At 39.5% G+C, this 17,990-nt stretch overlaps 1 protein-coding gene across 1 annotated transcript in view; it reads right to left on the bottom strand.

The window, feature by feature from the left end:
- LUZP2 (leucine zipper protein 2) overlaps window positions 1-17,990 on the bottom strand; it is a gene marked incomplete at its 5' end in the record, with an annotated part of 196,561 nt that overhangs the window by 81,807 nt on the left and 96,764 nt on the right. The gene's annotated exons all lie outside the window — the stretch shown is intronic.

Below are 17,990 nucleotides of genomic sequence, written 5' to 3' on the forward strand. Positions count from 1 at the left end.
AAAACAAACCAAACCTGAATGACCAAAAGGAGGAGAGAGGAAGTAATTAATTTGCCTGGTGATCTAAGATGACTATGCATCATTCCTGCATTCCAACAAACATGTCAATGTTTGTTAATTCAAGACTCTATTCCCACACAGAGTCTTGAATTAACAAACATTGACATTTTCATGCAGCTGCATGAAATTTATGACTCAGCCTGAAATTTGAACCCTAGGAACTGGCAAATGCAGCTATAACCATGGAGAACATTGTTGTTGCATGCCTCCATCATCAAAGGCTTCACAGTCCTAAAGGGGTCTGCTATCTGAATGAAGTACCAGGAAATGCAGCCGGGTAAAATAAATGACAAATACACGTTAATGATCCCTACAATACATTAAGAAAACCCACGCGCACACACAGAAGCAAAAGATATGAAAGAAACCGTCTCTGCAAAGAGAGGGAGAGGTAAACGATGTACAGCAGCCCAGTACTGTTTACTGCTCCCATAGGAGGAAAAGCCTTACACAGAAAGCAAAAGGCCAAGTGTGTCAACTATGTGGTCATTAGGTGCAGATTCTAACTAGGAGCGGTTGGTCTTGAGAGTGCTCACAGGGCATCTGCAGGACAACCAAGGGCTCAGGCCCAGCCAGCATGGGTTCATGAAAGCCAGGTCCTGCTTGACCAACGTGATCTCCTTCTATGACCAGGTGACCCGCCTAGTGGATGAGGGAAAGGCTGTGGACGTTGTCTACCTGGACTTTAGTAAAGCCTTTGACAGCGTCTCCCACAGCATTCTCCTGGAGAAACTGGCGGCTCGTGGCTTAGACAGGTTTACTCTTCGCTGGGTGAGGAACTGGCTGGATGGCCGAGCCCAGAGAGTTGTGGTGAACGGCGTTAAATCCGGCTGGTGGCCGGTCACAAGCGGTGTTCCCCAGGGCTCGGTTCTGGGGCCGGTCTTGTTCAATATCTTTATTGATGATCTGGATGAGGGGATCGAGTGCTCCCTCAGTAAGTTTGCAGATGACACCAAGTTGGGTGGGAGTGTTGATCTGCTGGAGGGGAGGAGGGCTCTGCAGAGGGATCTGGACAGGCTGGATCGATGGGCAGAGGCCAACTGTATGAGGTTTAATAAGGCCAAGTGCAGGGTCCTACACTTTGGCCACAACAACCCCATGCAACGCTCCAGGCTTGGGGAGGAGTGGCTGGAGAGCTGCCTGGCGGAAAGGGACCTGGGGGTGCTGGTTGACAGCCGGCTGAACATGAGCTGGCAGTGTGCCCAGGTGGCCAAGAAGGCCAACAGCGTCCTGGCCTGTATCAGGAATAGTGTGGCCAGCAGGAGCAGGGCAGCGATCGTGCCCCTGTACTCGGCACTGGTGAGGCCGCACCTCGAATACTGTGTTCAGTTTTGGGCCCCTCACTACAAGAAGGATGCTGAGGTGCTGGAGCGTGTCCAGAGAAGGGCAACAAAGCTGGTGAGGGGTCTGGAGCACAAGTCTGATGAGGAGCGGCTGAGGGAACTGGGGTTGTTTAGTCTGGAGAAGAGGAGGTTGAGAGGAGACCTTATCGCTCTCTACAACTACCTGAAAGGGGGTTGTGGCGACGAGGGTGTTGGCCTCTTCTCCCAAGTAACCAGCGATAGGACAAGAGGAAATGGCTTCAAGTTGCGCCAGGGGAGGTTTAGATTGGATATTAGGAAAAATTTCTTCACTGAGAGGGTGGTCAAGCATTGGGACAGGCTGCCCAGGGAGGTGGTGGAGTCGCCATCTCTGGAAGTGTTCAAAAAATGAGTGGATGTGGCGCTTCAGGACATGGTTTAGGGGACATGGTGGCACTGGATTAATGGTTGGACTTGATGATCTTAAAGGTCCTTTCCAACCTAGTGATTCTGTGATTCTGGAGTGACATGAAAAGAGCAAAAGAATTTTGTAAGAGTCAAGGAAAAACAATAAGCATGAAAACAGTACAAGAGATTCATATTTTCTTCAGTGTAGATCCAAATAGCTGCTGTAAAGCCAGGTAGCTTAACTGAAATTACTTAACTGCATTACACTGATTTAATGCTAAGCACGTGGCAGACAACAGTTTTTACTGGGGTTTGTGTTTTTCAACGTTGTATAAAATCCAAGCTGCAAACAAGTCACGCCCAAAAGCTGTACCGACAGGGGTAAATACTTTAAATACATAAATGCTTGCTCGTTTTCTTTCTCTCTCTGCTCTCTAGTCCTTCAAAACCCAGAGTATTAAAACCTCGTATGACTAATACTGTGCTTCTGGGCAGGTCTCAGCCTCACCAGCATTCGGCAGCTCGCCTTTACCTCACAGGCTCACAAAACGAGAGCTGTCGTGTTGCATCTCACCGAGATTGTGAAAGATCTAAACTTAATGAGTGCAGATCCAATACCCACGTAGCCATCTTTTCAAAAGGGTGCTGCAATCCCAGAATTTTTGGTATTTTAAGATCATAGAAGGAGAAGTATAGAAATTTTAATCCCCTCTATAAAAGTTTTTCCACTTTGCACAATATATGTAAATATTCAGGACACTTGTTCCTAAAACAGTAACCACAAAGCTCTGTGCAGGATTGATTTTTCTTTTTTTTTTCTTTACTCAACTGTACTTTTCGATACCTATTAGATTTTTCCTTTTTATTTTAGCTGAAACTAAGTGTTAATAGGTTTGGACAAGAAAGCAAATTTGACAGTCAACAGATTGCACATTAACGCTTGTCTTGGAAAAGAAAGGATGTAAAAATGTAATTTACCCAATCCGATGATATCAAATAGAATATTGGTCTGTCAGTCATAGGCAGGCAACCTAAGTAATGCATCTGCCTGGCAAATTTAATAACTTTTATGCTCATTTACTTTTCAGAACCACCTTAGCCATCTGGCTCTAGGTCATAGAAGGTGTACTTCTCTTGAATGTCTCTCAACGCTACAGCTGACTACACATACTATTTAAAAGCGCTATGATTTAATCTGCAAATTATTTTAATATTTCTGAATGCGGCCTGATTTTCAGAGGAGCAATCTTTTAATGAACTTAATTCTCAACAGCTGTGTGTCTTGGAATCCATAATTATTTCTCAAAATCCAAATCCCACATCTATGACAAAGCTGTGTCATCCCAAATTCCCACCAGTTCAGGATTTAAATTCATAGATTCATAGACACGTATTTCTGGCAAATATGGGTAACTATGCTTTGAAATATTGACAGCCAAGACAAGACATAATCATGATGTAGGCAGTAAATCTGCCGAGCCAGGCAGGTATGCGGTCCTCTTCCCAATTATATTTACTACATTTAACACGACTGATAATATCTCACTAATGTAAGAAAAATTGGTCCTACTGGTTGTTCTTTAGAATAATTGATTAACCAGAGAAATAAGGTATCTGGCAAGTAAGGAAAGGGGAAAATAAGGGGCAGAACAATCAGCATTTTGATGAGGGGCTAGCGAAGAAGAATAAACCAAGCTATCGTCACCCACACTGCAGCAAAGGTGTCCATCTCAGAGAATGCTGATACCACAGCTTGACCAGGTAAGAGAATCGGCACACAGTTGTGTACTTTAGGGATCCTCATGCAAAGCTCACGCAGATGAAACGGAATTGGTGTAACTTGTCCAAACACTTCACAAGCGTCTGTTGGGGCTTTAAGATGGCTGAATTGCCTCTGCTGAGGCCTGAAAGTAAAAGAGTTACACAGCTGCAGATTTGATTAGTGATTTATTAAAATTAGCAGGTACAAATACTGCATTTATACTGATATTTGTAAAATAAGAAGCCCAGTTCCTGCGATTATTACAACAACAAACCACAAACAAACCAAAAACCAAACCACAACCAAAACCAACCAACCAAAAGAGAGACAGCAGAAGCTAAACATTTACTTTAGGAATCATAAAATAAATGCACTCATGTGCTTGAAAACTTTCCTAGAAATCAAAAAGGCTGCAGCCCTTATAAAAGACATACATTTCTCACTGTAATCGACCTACCAAACATCATAGTTTCTTTTAAGCTAATTTATTTTCAATTCTCTAAATAAATATATAGTTCCACTTATAAGCTTGAAAAACTAACAGTATTTCACATTTTAGCGTTGAGAGTCCTGCCTGCCTCCTCCACTCACCTTTGCAAGTAAGAGAGTTACAGCCTGGAAAACACAGAACGCTATCTTAAAGTCAGCCTTCATTGAATGGAACAAAGTAATATCACTTGGGCTATATTAAAAGTATATGTACTCAAACTTTAGAAGAAATCTGAATTAGATCTAGAAATATACACTCTAAAGCATCACTAACAATAATAGAACAAAACCCCCAGAGGTTAGGGCAAAGTTACTTTTTAATTTCCTTCCCTTTAACACTTGCAGGACTACTTCTAGTTACATTAGAAAGACCAGAGTGACTAAAAGAAAAAACAAAGACTTTCCAAAGGAAAAAATGTGGCCTGTTTAATAATTAAAAATAACTAACTTAAATTACCAATTCCTACATCATTCATTGAGCTTAAACCACCATGACAATTGGGTATTATTTTACAGCAGTTTTAAAGGATGCACAGCAACCATGCAATCTGTGGCACTCAAAGTGCTGCCCAGCTGAGTCTTTCCTACACTCCACTCACTCTGTGCAGAGGATGTAAATCGTAGCAAGCAATGCCGTGCAAATATGATTACTATGAACTGCACATACACATTTGCATCTTTCAAATGTAAATAAGTTGGGGCTTTACCCAAATGATAATAACAAGAGCTGGCAACAAGTCACTGGGAATATGCATCAATGAAGAGAAAAATATTTACAATGTGTTTTCCACCTAAGTAAGCATTTTTGTGAAATGCAATGCCATAATACTGCTTCTAATTTATCTGTGCATATTTTAGCAGTCAAACTACACCTGCTTTGGCTTGTTGCGACAATAGAAAGTTCAAGAAATATTATTTTTTCTCCTTTTGCTGCCACAGAAAAACAGACACAGAAAAGGATGCAATTAACTATAATCACATGAGCCAATTCAGTGAGCCAATTCTTGTGTGTTGTTGAAATGATGCTTAAAGAGGCAGCATGAATGGTTAAAATAAATAACTGAGATTCCGTAGAGTATACCAAGGAGGCCTACTATATAGAGGTGAGGGACTTTGCAGAAGTAGTTCACAAAGAGTATTGAATCGCTGTATCCTTACATCTGTCTGGGGCTGACAGGTTCTTTGCTATGTCACATTTACCTTCTTGCTAAAAACAACATGCTCTTCACAATGAATTTCGACGCCACATTTTATACGCTTGTAAAATTAAAATGACTGCAGTGTAAAAAAAGAACAACAACAAAAAAATGGATTTCATAACAAGAAGTAATTGCTGCCACATCGGGCATCTTAGCGAATCCCCATCCTGATTCAGCTAGACAGACAGCACCATAGGAAGGCAGCATTAGTAAATAGGAGGCTACACCTTTTCCCCAAAACTAATCAGCATCCCTTCAACAGTTACATTAATTTCATGCCTAGGTGCTAATATTTCCTTGATCTAGTTAGGGCCATTTTTTGGCAAATGAAGGAGGAGATCCTAACTCTCACGTTCCAGATCTTCACTTCTTTTCTTCTAAGACTTAGTGTTCATCAGCACAAAATCTACAGTTTAAACGCTCAGTGCCTAGCCTTGGCCAAAACACATACACTGAAGCTCCTGGCTGGAGCACTGAAATGCACAGCAAGAAAAGATTTTTCAAAAGCACAAATTATGCTATTGGGAATTGAGGGAGAAAAAAAAAAATCCATTAAATTTAATCTGTCTACAGACTCTATGCAGCACAAAAAATGAGAAATTTGCAGCATAGCGTGCATTTGATTTAATACAGACAGTACACAGGAATTACCTCAGAAGCTTGATGGGGTGCATCTGGACCCTGTGCCTACTGAAGCGATGCAGCAGCGCGGCAGCAGAGGGGCTGACTGACCGTCCGTCTACTCCTACTTGTTCAGTTAAGCCAAGCTGAAGTCATAGTGAACCATCAAGCGAGGCATCATCACGCGTCTCCTGGGGATTTTGTTTTACACAACTCTTTTGCTATCTCTAGTATCTGTCTCTTTGCTGTCCATGTACCTCAATTAAAATGGAAAGCAGTTTCTTATCAGAAACCGACAAACTGGAAATCAGGAAAAGATAATCCTACCACCTGCATTCACCCCAAGAGGAAAATATCCTTGGTTTTAATCACTATTTTTTCCACCACCTTGCTTGTTACGAAATACAGCCTTTAAACCACAAGTAAACAGCCAAGCAGAACACATATCTAAACCAAAGCAAGTTGTTAATGGCTATTCTATTTCTTACAAAGATGCTTCACTTTTTGGCTTTTTATTGTATTGAGGGATTCTTCTAAACAGGCAAAACTCCCCAAATCCCTTTTCGTGCCTCCCCGGGTCACAGCACCCAACGCCAGGCAGCTGAAGCGCACCATGCCCACCGTCGCAGAGCACGTCCCACGGTCTTCCACCGGAATGTTGTTTCACTGTGCAAGTAGAACGCCGGCCCAGTGACCTGCTTCTCAGTACAGGCCCAGGCATGGAATCCTTCGTGTTTGAAGACACTTGTTCCTGCAGAACACCAGCCACCCATTGGCAAAATTAACACTGGCAGGCGGATACCATTTTAATAGTCAAGGGATACATTTTCATGGATTAGTACTTGAGACAATTGCCGAGTCTGATTTTGAAACCGTGGATTTTCTAGCTCAGTGCTATCCTGAAGTACTTGAAAATTAAGTTTTTATTATCTCCTTCAGTAAGTGAGCAAAACTCCACTGAAATCAATGGAAAAATAAATCTTACATAAAGACCAAAATATCTGCTACAAACAGAATAATTTAAGGGTGACATGGAAAGATCTGAAGTTTCTGATACAAGAAGTAAGATTGGCAAATCAATACTAAGAAAGAGAAAGTTTTCTGGGCATACCCAGAGAAACTGAGCCATTACTGTTTTCAGTGAATCAACTGCTGGCATCTTGGTACCTTTAAGCTGCTTTTTAACCTCACATTACATTCTTGCACATACATAAACATGTGTTGAATCTATACGTAAAGAATGGATTTGATTTAAATGTACATACAAATATATGCACACACAAGCACATGACCAGGAATTGCACACCTGACACACAAGACTAAATTTATAGTCTGAAATATAATACATACTTTACATTTGAAAGGAAGTAATTACAGTATGTTAAAGGACAGCACAGCTTGTGGATGAACCATACGAATCTGATATTTCTACCATGCAGACTTTCCTCGAGTTCATTTATCGATTTGATAAAACAAAGCATTATTCAGAGATCCTTATTAAAAAAAGAAAATTAAGACAACAACCTTCCAGAATACCTTCAGAAGTAGCACTTTCTTGGCAACACCCTTATTTTCACCTAAGAAACATTTCCACATGTATTACACAACGCATGTTTTACACTGTTTACAAGACAGATTGTTAAAAAAAAAAAGGAATAATCCAAACATTTTTGGTTGTTGTTTTAAATATTTTTAATTGTAAAAATTTTTGAAATCAAATTCTGGAGAACAACAGATTCATTACATGGGAAAGCTTTTATAGGTAAACTTGACAGATGGGCAAAATTATTGGGACAGATATTGCAAAGGCACTTTGAGACAGTCTAATGAAAACTGTATTTTTAAATTATAGGATAGCTATAAAACTAGCTTTCTTAGGATCAATACAGTACTTAAATGACAACTAAATAAAATCAATGCAACTCACTCAAGTTATTATGCCTAAAATTAGGGACAAGACGATTGATCTGTTTAATATTTCCTTCTCCAGTAACATCTGCAGCCCCAAATATGGTTGAACAGTGTTCAGAAGTGAGCGTGGGAGAGAAGACTCCAGAACTAAGTGGTTTAAAATGTTTCAGGATAACAGAAAATTGGCAATTTTAGCACAGAATACCACAATTTCTACATTTAAGACTCAGCATGAGGTCGACTGGACACTGAGGGTGAACTATTTCCTATCACTAGAGTAATATATAGCGAATTGCTGCAGTGATTTTTATAGGAAGAGGCAAGTCAACTGTAAGAGTGTTTTGTTCCCACTGCACAAACTGTTTTCACATTTTTAAGGCAAGCAATACCCTAGCAAGGATGAGATATTCATTAGGAAAAGTGATACATCAGTATTTGAGTTGAACAAACTTTGAATATCCCTCCTAAGACCTCTGAATTTTTTTATGGGGAACAAAAGTGTCCGCATTTCATAATATACCAGGGTTTCACGCTAAAATAGATGCAAAGTAGATGAGAATCACCACTTCTTGCTGTCAAGAAGAAACAGTTTCATGATTCTACTTCTTTCAGAACAACACGGTAGGGTCACGCTACAGCCAAACAGTTTTTACAGACACCTCAGGTACTAACGTGACCGACAATTTAGGAAATTTATGTAAGGTTTTTTTCTAGAAAAATTCTAACATGAATTTCAATTAAGTTCTTCATTATTGTTATCTTTCTATCCTCTTTGAATATCCACACATAATTGGAATTATAATTCCAAATATTGTATTTAGTTTGATCAAATTAAGACTAGAGGATAATGAGTCTCAGGAGAGGACTATAACCTTTATACAGTCACAGACTATCAACGCTCAGACAAAAAATATGTCATATAAAGTTAACATTTTCCAGCTACACTTCCTCTTGATTAAGGTTAAAAACTAGACAACAGCAGCAGTCCAGTTTAATTTAAACCTGTAAATAGCAAAAAAATTTAAAAAAGAAAATCACTTTCTGCTCCCACTAAACTTCGCAAATGAATATCTGCGTTCAACAGTATGATCCTAAAGAAAATGCAAACAATCCAAGCCTTCTTCCTTGAAATTAATGAAAGCTTTGTATGGTGTACCACAATATGATCAATTTGGTGTTTGCCAGTCTTTTTTCCTCTAAATTTTTATTGACTTGCATGGAAATCTTGTAGTTATAACTACAAGAGCCATGTCCCTGCCAACTAACCTAGTAGTCTGAGCTACACAGCCTCTGGAGAGCGCTCAGCCCAGGAGAGGAGCCTTCCAGGTGCAACATAACTTTATCAAGCAACTTTTTAAGTTAATAAGCCAAGTGCATTTTCATGACACATATACCTTTATAAATTCTTCTGCTATTAAGTTCTGTGTGGTGTTTTCAGAGGCAAAGACTACTCTGATGTTGAATTTGCATGACTCGGAGCTCCTCAAGGGTGATCCCTCTTTGATCCTAAGTGATAAACATCAGCAACTGACAGCATTATTTTTAATGATGAAACCAACATTTCTTTATGAAACCATAGAAATTTGATTATTAAATGCTCTTTCATTATTTCATCTAAGGATAAAAATTAATAGTGCGTACTCAAGGTTTTGAAGTATCTATTTACATTCTTTTTTTCTTTTTTACCACATAGACCATTGTTACTTCCTTTTAAGTGGTCTTTCCACTAGGTAATTTTAACATCTTGGTACTAAAAGCAAACTTTTCCACTTGTCTGCATAACATGAATAAATAAGATCAGCACTTTTCCTGCTTGGCAAAATTTACACTAGCTTCAGGAAAAAGTTTACAGTAATTATAAAATTTCATCTATGCTTAAAGTTCCCTGGAGCTTGGCTTGGAGCCACCTTGCCCCCGAAATCTGTAATGATGGAAAACACTGATTTGGATAACACTAAGATTCACAAAACTGTCTGTACAAGTTCAAAGATTTTAATTAGGTTTCACACTGCCCCTGTTGCCTGGTGAAGCTGCAACAGATGTCGCGGAGAGTTGTGTGTGCAAAGCACAAAATACAGCTCTTTATACTATTCAAGACAGTCTCTTGTATTTCACGTTTTGCTGCCTTTTTGTAACAAGATGGAATGAAGGAACCACTAAGACTTTCTATTTTTAACCCTTAGTTTCATACTGACCGGACTTGCATAAAGGTAAGATTAAATGTATTATTCAAGAATTCTAGCACCTTCCTTATCCCAAAGGTGTACACAATTTGATCTTTGAAATGCTTATAAAAATTTACCTTAGACACTGCCACATTATGTAGCATCAGTATCCAGGAGCACTAATTACCAATGGCAATTTCCTATGAAAGGAAATGAAGGCACAGATTGGAAATTACTCTTTCTTTTCTCCACAGATGATATTTTGCTACAAATGACAATTGAAAAAGACTAAGCTTCAGGGATAAAAAGCCTCTTACAGATTTGAGACTAGATGAATAAGAAAAATAAAGAATTCAGATCCATTTTTTAATTTTGGACTTAATGAAGGAGGATGTCAGAAATAAGAATTTAATAAAACAACTTGGGCAGCTTGGGAAAACTGAGTAAAGACATCAGAACGACTTCAGCAAGATTACAAAAGAACGTTGCCATGATTTTCAACACTGCTGTTAATTGAAAAGACAACAAAGAATATTGGGCAAAATCCAAGCAGCTAGTGTTTTAAACATTGTGGCGAAGTACAGGATGAAAAGAGAGCCCTAACAGGTACACATTTAGTTTTTAATCTTCTCATTTGTTAAGGATACATTTTACCTAAACATTCTTATTTGAACATCTCCTTCACTTTCTGGTAGTTCACGGCTATGAATCAGATTGTTTAAACCCTAGACCTGGATGTAAAGAATGAATGAACAATCCAAAAATATGGCAGTCCCTAGGAGAGAGGGATCCAGACACAGCGGATCCATTATATTCCCTTAATTGATGCTGTGATTCTGATTAACACTCAGCAGCAACTGAGAAAATGTGTCCCATGCTCTTGGGTCTACAAGGTCAGGAAAACAAAATTTTTACAAGCAAAAGTTTATTCTAACATTCACTGCAGTTACTACTGTATCACTATATCTATCTATCTATCTCACTGACAGTCTTGATGCAGTAGGATTTGTTTTCTGTATGATCACATATACCGTCCCCAGGAGCCATTTTCACCTGATTAAAACTGCATTTCCAACTTTTCCTTATCATATTCAGTAAAAAACCTCAGAGAATAATTTAAAGCAAATTATTTTTTTTAAATACAAGTGGTTTTTTTTTTTTTTTACTTTAAAAGAATGCGTAATCAATCAAGAAACAACACTGAATTCAAAGCCCTTCAGCAGAAGACGATCCCTGAAGCTGCTCCTATACCCTTCCTGTTTAGTCACCTTTCCCCAGGCAGTGCCCCTGCCTCTAACATTTGTGGATGTTTTCTTCTGAATTGTAGAAGAATTGCAGTACCAAAGAGGGAACAGGACTTTACCCAATTTTCTTCTCTGGGGGATAGGCTTTTACACTTCGAAAAAAGGTTAGTTTTATCTGCAGAGTATGGAGAGTGAAGAATTACAATGTTCTCCTTTATAAACTAGTAGGAGCATACAGTCTCAAAGCCTTAAAATTTAATTTCTACTTCACTAAGGGAGGTGTTTTGGTTTTTTTTTCTTTTCCCCACCATAATTCAATGCAATTCGATTGAATTCACCCTGCAGGGCATGAAATTCCCAATAGATCAGGTGAGACTTTAAACTGCTGTGACTTTACCTTTTATTAGTGCAGCTAAGCACAGAGAGATTGGAGAAAATTCTGTTTTAGGATGAATTACTTGACACTAAAGCTATAGCCACAATTTATACATGAACAGAGCAAAAGTATTGTTTACAAGGTAGTTATTTAAAACTATGCTTCTTAGCGAAAAGAACACATATTACGGAGAGCTACAGTCAAATTCATTTTCCACTCCTGCTTTACTTTGTATTGCCTGTACTATTATACGTCTGTTATGGAATTCATGTTTTTCAAAGTTCTGCCACAGCCTAAACAGCAAAGAAATATAGTGCCTGATATAAACCACTGGATCAACTTTATAAATACCTGGGATGATTGTAAAAAGAATCTGTAAAGATATTAACATATCTTCATGTAGATACATACAGAGATATTGTAAAACACTTTGCCCAAATAGAATGTGACAAGCTAGACAGTCATTTCTTATCTAATTTAATGTAATTAAATGGTTTAATTAAGAATAAACTCTTTTTTATGCACGCTTCTAAATCTAATGTGAGGCAACTATAGCATCCATGTGACAAAGTTGAATAGTATTTTACTACCTTTCAGCAGAGAATGTACACTATTTATTGACTTCTAGGGAAAATTCCCGACTCATTTATCTCAAGGAAATTACCTATAAGTTTACATCAACTAGGATACTTACCTTTAACTGAAGATGGCTTTTATAGGTATAGCAGTAGGAAATGAATGAAAAACTAATAAAACACACAACAGACATCAATGCAGACGTTCATTTAAGAAACTAATCCATCATGCGTATGACTATTTAGAGTTGCACCCAAAATGATCCATTCTGAATGCCAAATAACCATTGTTAAGACCCATTATTTTTCTGACTGCTTTAACAAACAAAGGTTAAGACAGCATTTCACTTCACCTTCATTTTTAGAGCAGTTTTAGCATCAATTTCCACAAACGGTATAACTGTAAAAGGCCATCTCCAAAACTGCAGATTTTCAAATTATTTTATATATATTCTATTTTAGTCTACATTTTTGCCAAGTTTCTTAGCTCCATCAGTGTTTCTGAATTTCCAAACCTCTTGGTTCCTTTGTCAGAAAGAAATGTACGTTTCATCTTTGTTAACCGTTTTTTCCAAAGCCTTGAATAGCCTGAAAATTGCCTTTCTGTACAATGTCCTCTCCTCACACGCTACATCACAGCTGCTGCATTCAGAGGGAGGGCTGTTGTTGTCTATTCCTATCTCCAAATTGCGAAGTTGAATGGCAGTAGGGCATGGGTTGAAAGAACAGAACTAAACAGGGAATTATTTTTCCAGTCACAGAAGAGCCTGAGATTGCAAAACTCACAATTTGCCAATATAAACGGAGGATGAATGCGATATTTAAAAGGACAAAAGTAGCTATGATAGGAACTTCATTTTTCTTATCTGTATATATTTTTTCTATGCAGGTAGCACTTCTTAAAAATACTTATGCTATCAATTATTTAAATATATAGCATATCCAATCTTAGAAACAAAATTTTAAAAAACATACTATCTAGTCAGTGATTGGAGGCAGGACCTAGGTAACATAAGGTTTCCTCGAAATCATTCCATTTAAATTCAGTATAATCTCTGTCAAAATACGAAGTCCTTACTGAAACCCTCAAAAAGAATTACTGAAAACTCAGAAAAACTGGTATTAGTGGACTTACTTTTAGGAAACTGGCAAACATAGTATAGAAGTTTAATAGAAAGCCATTAGGTTGGTATAGTTACCGGTTCCTTTCCCACACAGTAGCTGATGCGCAGGAGGACTAAGCTACGCTCCCGAATCGAACTTCTCTCAAGGCAAGTTTAGCTGGCTGAGCCCAGGACAGAATGCTGGAGCTTCTGATGGCCGGTGCACGCCAGGACCATCTTGCTTTTTTAATCACAAGTACTATTCTGCGTTTCCTCCCAATGTACGCGCAAAATAAACGCTGCCCGTGTCCTGGTTTCAGCTGGGATAAAGTTAATTTTGCTCCCGACAGCTGGCACAGCGCTGCGTTTCAGATGTGGGAGGAAAATCTCGACACCACGCCGAGGCTCTCAGCCGCTGCCGAGCCGCGCAGGGGAAGCGGGGGGGCCGCCGCCGGGACGGCGGAGCCGGGCTGGCCGAAGGGACGTTCCCTCGCTGCGTAAGCCGGGGGGGTTGTCCGGGGGGGACACGCTGCTCGGGGACGGCTGGGCCTCGGCCAGCGGGTTGGGAGCCCTTGCACTGTGCATCGCTTGTTCTGTGTATTTTTTTTTTTTTGTCCCCTTCCTTTTCTGCCCTATTAAACTGTCTTTGTCTGAACCCACAAATTTTACTGCCCGTCCCCCAATTCTCTCCCCCATCCCACCAGGGGAACAGCTGTCTGGTGCTTAGCCGCCTGCCAGGTTAAACCACAGCAGTCCACAATCTTCTCCAGCTCTTAGAACATCTTGCAAGTTGACCATATGAAGAAAAAAAAAAAGGAGGGGAGGGGGAATACGTTGATTAAATTAGGAACAAACAAAAAGCAGATCACTTGCACAGATTTTTCCAGTATTTATCTAAGTGAATGCTTTTGGATAGGGTAGTAATAAAAGAATGGTGGATAGATCACCAGAATGCAAGCACTGTCAAGTATGTGCACCAAACTTTTTCCCTTTTTGTGTTTTTTGTTTTTTTTTTTTTTAATCTACATATCATTGCTGCTATTAACTATATAGATGTGCAAAGCACTTTTATCTTGGGGAGGGGGGCAGTTGGGTGGGGGTGGGGAGGAAGCAGGCTTTTATCGCTTCTCATGCCAGTTTGAAAACCTAGAGGACCAAATCCTTATTGCATTCTTTCTACACCTCATTTCCTCTTTGCTGCATATGATATTGTCTCTTTCCCTTAATAACGTCTTTGTTATCACACTCCTTCTGCAAGATTTAATCCTTTTACTCCCACATCAAGTTTGAAATACTTGCAGAAAGTTCTGGAAGGTTCTGTAGTTCCATTTAGAGCATTTAGACATTAATTTGCTATTTCCCTAGAGAAGAATGTGGTCTTTTTCTTATCATCAGTTAACTGCCTCCCCTTTTTAATTTTATGACCTAAAAGAGATAAGTAATACATATCAGACAGATCTTGTTGAATAATTCCAGAAACATTTTAATGATAGTTTGTCCTGGTTTCAGCTGGGATAGAGTTAATTTTCTTCACAGAAGCTAGGGTGAGGCTATGTTTTGGATTTGGGATGAAAATAATGTTGGTAACATGCTGATGTTTCCAGCTGTTGCTGAGCAGTCAAGGACTGTCCAGCTTTTCAGGCTGGGCTGCCAGCGAGAGGGCTGGGGGTGCACGGGGAGCCGGGAGGGGGCACAGCCGGGAGAGCTGACCCCAGCTGACCAAAGGGATATTCCATACCATACGATGTCATGCTCGGTATATAAAGCTGGGACGAAGAAGGAAGAAGCGGGGGACATCCAGAGTGATGGCGTCTGTCTTCCCAAGTCACCGTTACGCGTGCAGGAGCCCGGCTCCCCTGGAGATGGCTGAGCCCCTGCCTGCCCGTGGGAAGCGGTGAATGGATTCCTCGTTCCTCGTTTGGCTTTGCTTGTGCACGGCTTTTGCTTTCCCTGTTAAACTGTCTTTACCTCAACCCGTGAGTTTTCTCCCTCTTACCCTCCCAGTTCTCTCCCCCATCCTGCTGTGGGGGAGTGAATGAGCAGCTGCGTGGGGCTTAGTTGTGGGCTGGGGTTAAACCACTAAGTCCCATGTAATTTGGACATATGGAGGAGGAAGGAGAAGCAGGTGAGCTAGGCTAGAACACACATCATTGAAAGCCTCAGGAAACTGGACATTTGCTTTATTTGCGTGATGTGTTCTACCTCCCATCTAAACCTGTATCTCTAGTTTAATCATTACCTCTAAGGTTAGTTATCATTTTTCAATGTGCTATTTCTTTTTTCCAATTTGAGAAGTCTCGATCACAGATGCTCCAAATAACATTTATACAGGACTCTAGGAACTGTTCACTCAGTGACTCACAAAGCCGCTATTCATCATCTCTGCTCTTTTGTAGCAGAAGTACTTCCCTAAAAACACAAAAATCGCGGCTGGGTGTGGCAGGAGAGTGGAGATACATATCAAAAGTACTCCTTAAATATTTAAGGTCTTATAAATGTCAGCCACTCAGTTTGCATGTTTACTTTTAGAAGTAAAATTTTATAATTTTATATAGAAAAAGGTTAGGCTTTATGTTTTTATACTTTTCCCCTGTGCGTTTATCTATTCTCTAATGACTTGCCAAGATACTAAAGAGAAATCATAACCTTTTTAATTCCTCACATAGCATAGATACCCAACAAGACCGAAGCTTCATTTAGCAACATTCGCAATGTGACTGAAAGAAACTACACAGTAAAATGACTGCAGCCAGCCCTGCAGCCCCCAAGAAAAGACATTATTCTGGTTTGTTTTCAAGGGATTCCTTGGGGTGAGTTGAAGAGGAACTAATGGCAGACTGTTTGCAACTGCTAACAAATTGCAATAAGGGGTACTACTGTGGCAGGACAGCAAAACACATATAAATCCAGCCTGCAGACATTTAATCTCATGAAAGATGGAAGACTATGATGTATAAATAAGGCAAATAATAAGAAATTCTGAAAGGAGCGGTCAAATGACCAAAAAACATACAAACTCCCTAGAAGCTGTTAAAAAATGGTGTATTCAAGGCCCCCCAAAACTTGAATGACTCTACAAAGCTAAGAAGGCTACGCAGGGAAAATCTCATAATGTAGAAAAACTTGCTCAAGGGTGGAGAACAGGAAAGGACATAAACAAATTTCAAGTTAAACACAAACAACAAAGAGGGAATTTCAGAGTGTAAGAAGTTGTGGCGGTAACCATTATCAAAAAAGGATTTAGATAAATTAATGGGCAGCAGATTCATAAACATGCGCTACAGGCAATAGGCAGGGATGTATCTTCTAACATCCCAAACCCAGTGACTGCAGATGCTGTGGGAAGCGAGGCAGGCTCACGTGCTGTGCCGTAATAGCATTTGCTGTTGCCGTTGTCGGAGACAAGATACCGAGAGCGATGGACCCTTGAGCATTTCTCACATTCCTGTAGTTCAAAAGATGGGAAGAGTCACACTACTTGTGCCACACCCCGAGTGCCATCCACCAGATCACGGTGACTCCTGGGGTTTGCCGCTGGCCTGAGTTTATTTGTGATGCACCCCAAAATTTCACCTGACTTCCCTCCCTGCCTTCCCCCCCAAGAAGATGAGAGAAACACAGATGTAAAATGTATGTGAACTGGTGGGTATCCAAGTCAACATAACTATGTTTTGAACTGAAGGCATGTTGAGCGTTCTTAATTGCCTCTTCATTTTAGGTAGTGAGGGAGATGTTTAGTCACTCTGCAGACCAACACACAATTGGAAACATAAAATTGTAGGTAAGTAAATTAGATGTTTCTCTGAAAGGCCCTGTGACAGACCTAAAATGCTTGCAACACGGTACACCCAGTTTACCCAGTCAGCTCTTGCCACTTCAGGCAGGAAGGTATAAAGACATGAAGTGTTGCTGAATCACTCCATCTTTAGATTGAGAAACAAATACTTTTGATGCCAAAAAGAAAGATTCCTTTCAAAGCAGCTTTTCCAAAATGTGCTATAAATACACTAAATATTACACAAGTCTAAGAAAATCATTAGCCATCAGGTGGTTTGAATGTTGACTAATGAAGAATGTATGTCTTTGTGTACAATAATGGAGGATTTTTTTATGGCTGGTCAATAGGATTGAACTGATATGATTTATTAGAATTTACAGGCACAATTGCAAAGCATCCAATAATCACAGGTGGGAAGAGAAAGCCAGGCGGTTGTGACTATAGATGAAGACAACTGAGAAAGTGGCTTAAGTAACATGAGCAACTGAAAAAGACAACATTTCCGTTGCGAGTTAAAGAGTAACCTGCACTTTTTTCAGATTGACCGTATATATACGCTCTCATAGACCAAAGACAGAGATCACTGTTTAAGTACGTTAACATCAAGTTTTCATACACCTCCAACACAGACAGTTTAGAAGAGCAAAATGTAAGAATTTAACAGAACAGATAAAGAGAAGAAGCCTGGTTGGTAAAAGAACAAGAGCTCATCTGAATAAAATATTTTCACGTGCAAGGTTCTTTGCAAAATGAAGCAATGCAAAGGCAAACTATATCCTAATTTAGACAAATTGTTTAGGGAGAAAAAGGTAAGGAGTCAAAAACACGATGCTGCTCAAATATTTTACGTTTCTATTCCAAGACCAAATTTCAAATAAATTCAGTTTAATACTAACAAAAAATAAATAAAACATGGGATTAATATTCATGACATATACAGCTTAAGAAAATGTTTTAGAAATGCGTTTTTTAAAATTCTATTAAGAGTCTCAATTCTG

This window comes from Phaethon aethereus, assembly GCF_964289735.1.
Source record: "Phaethon aethereus genome assembly, chromosome: 5".
NCBI classification, from domain to species: domain Eukaryota; kingdom Metazoa; phylum Chordata; class Aves; order Phaethontiformes; family Phaethontidae; genus Phaethon; species Phaethon aethereus.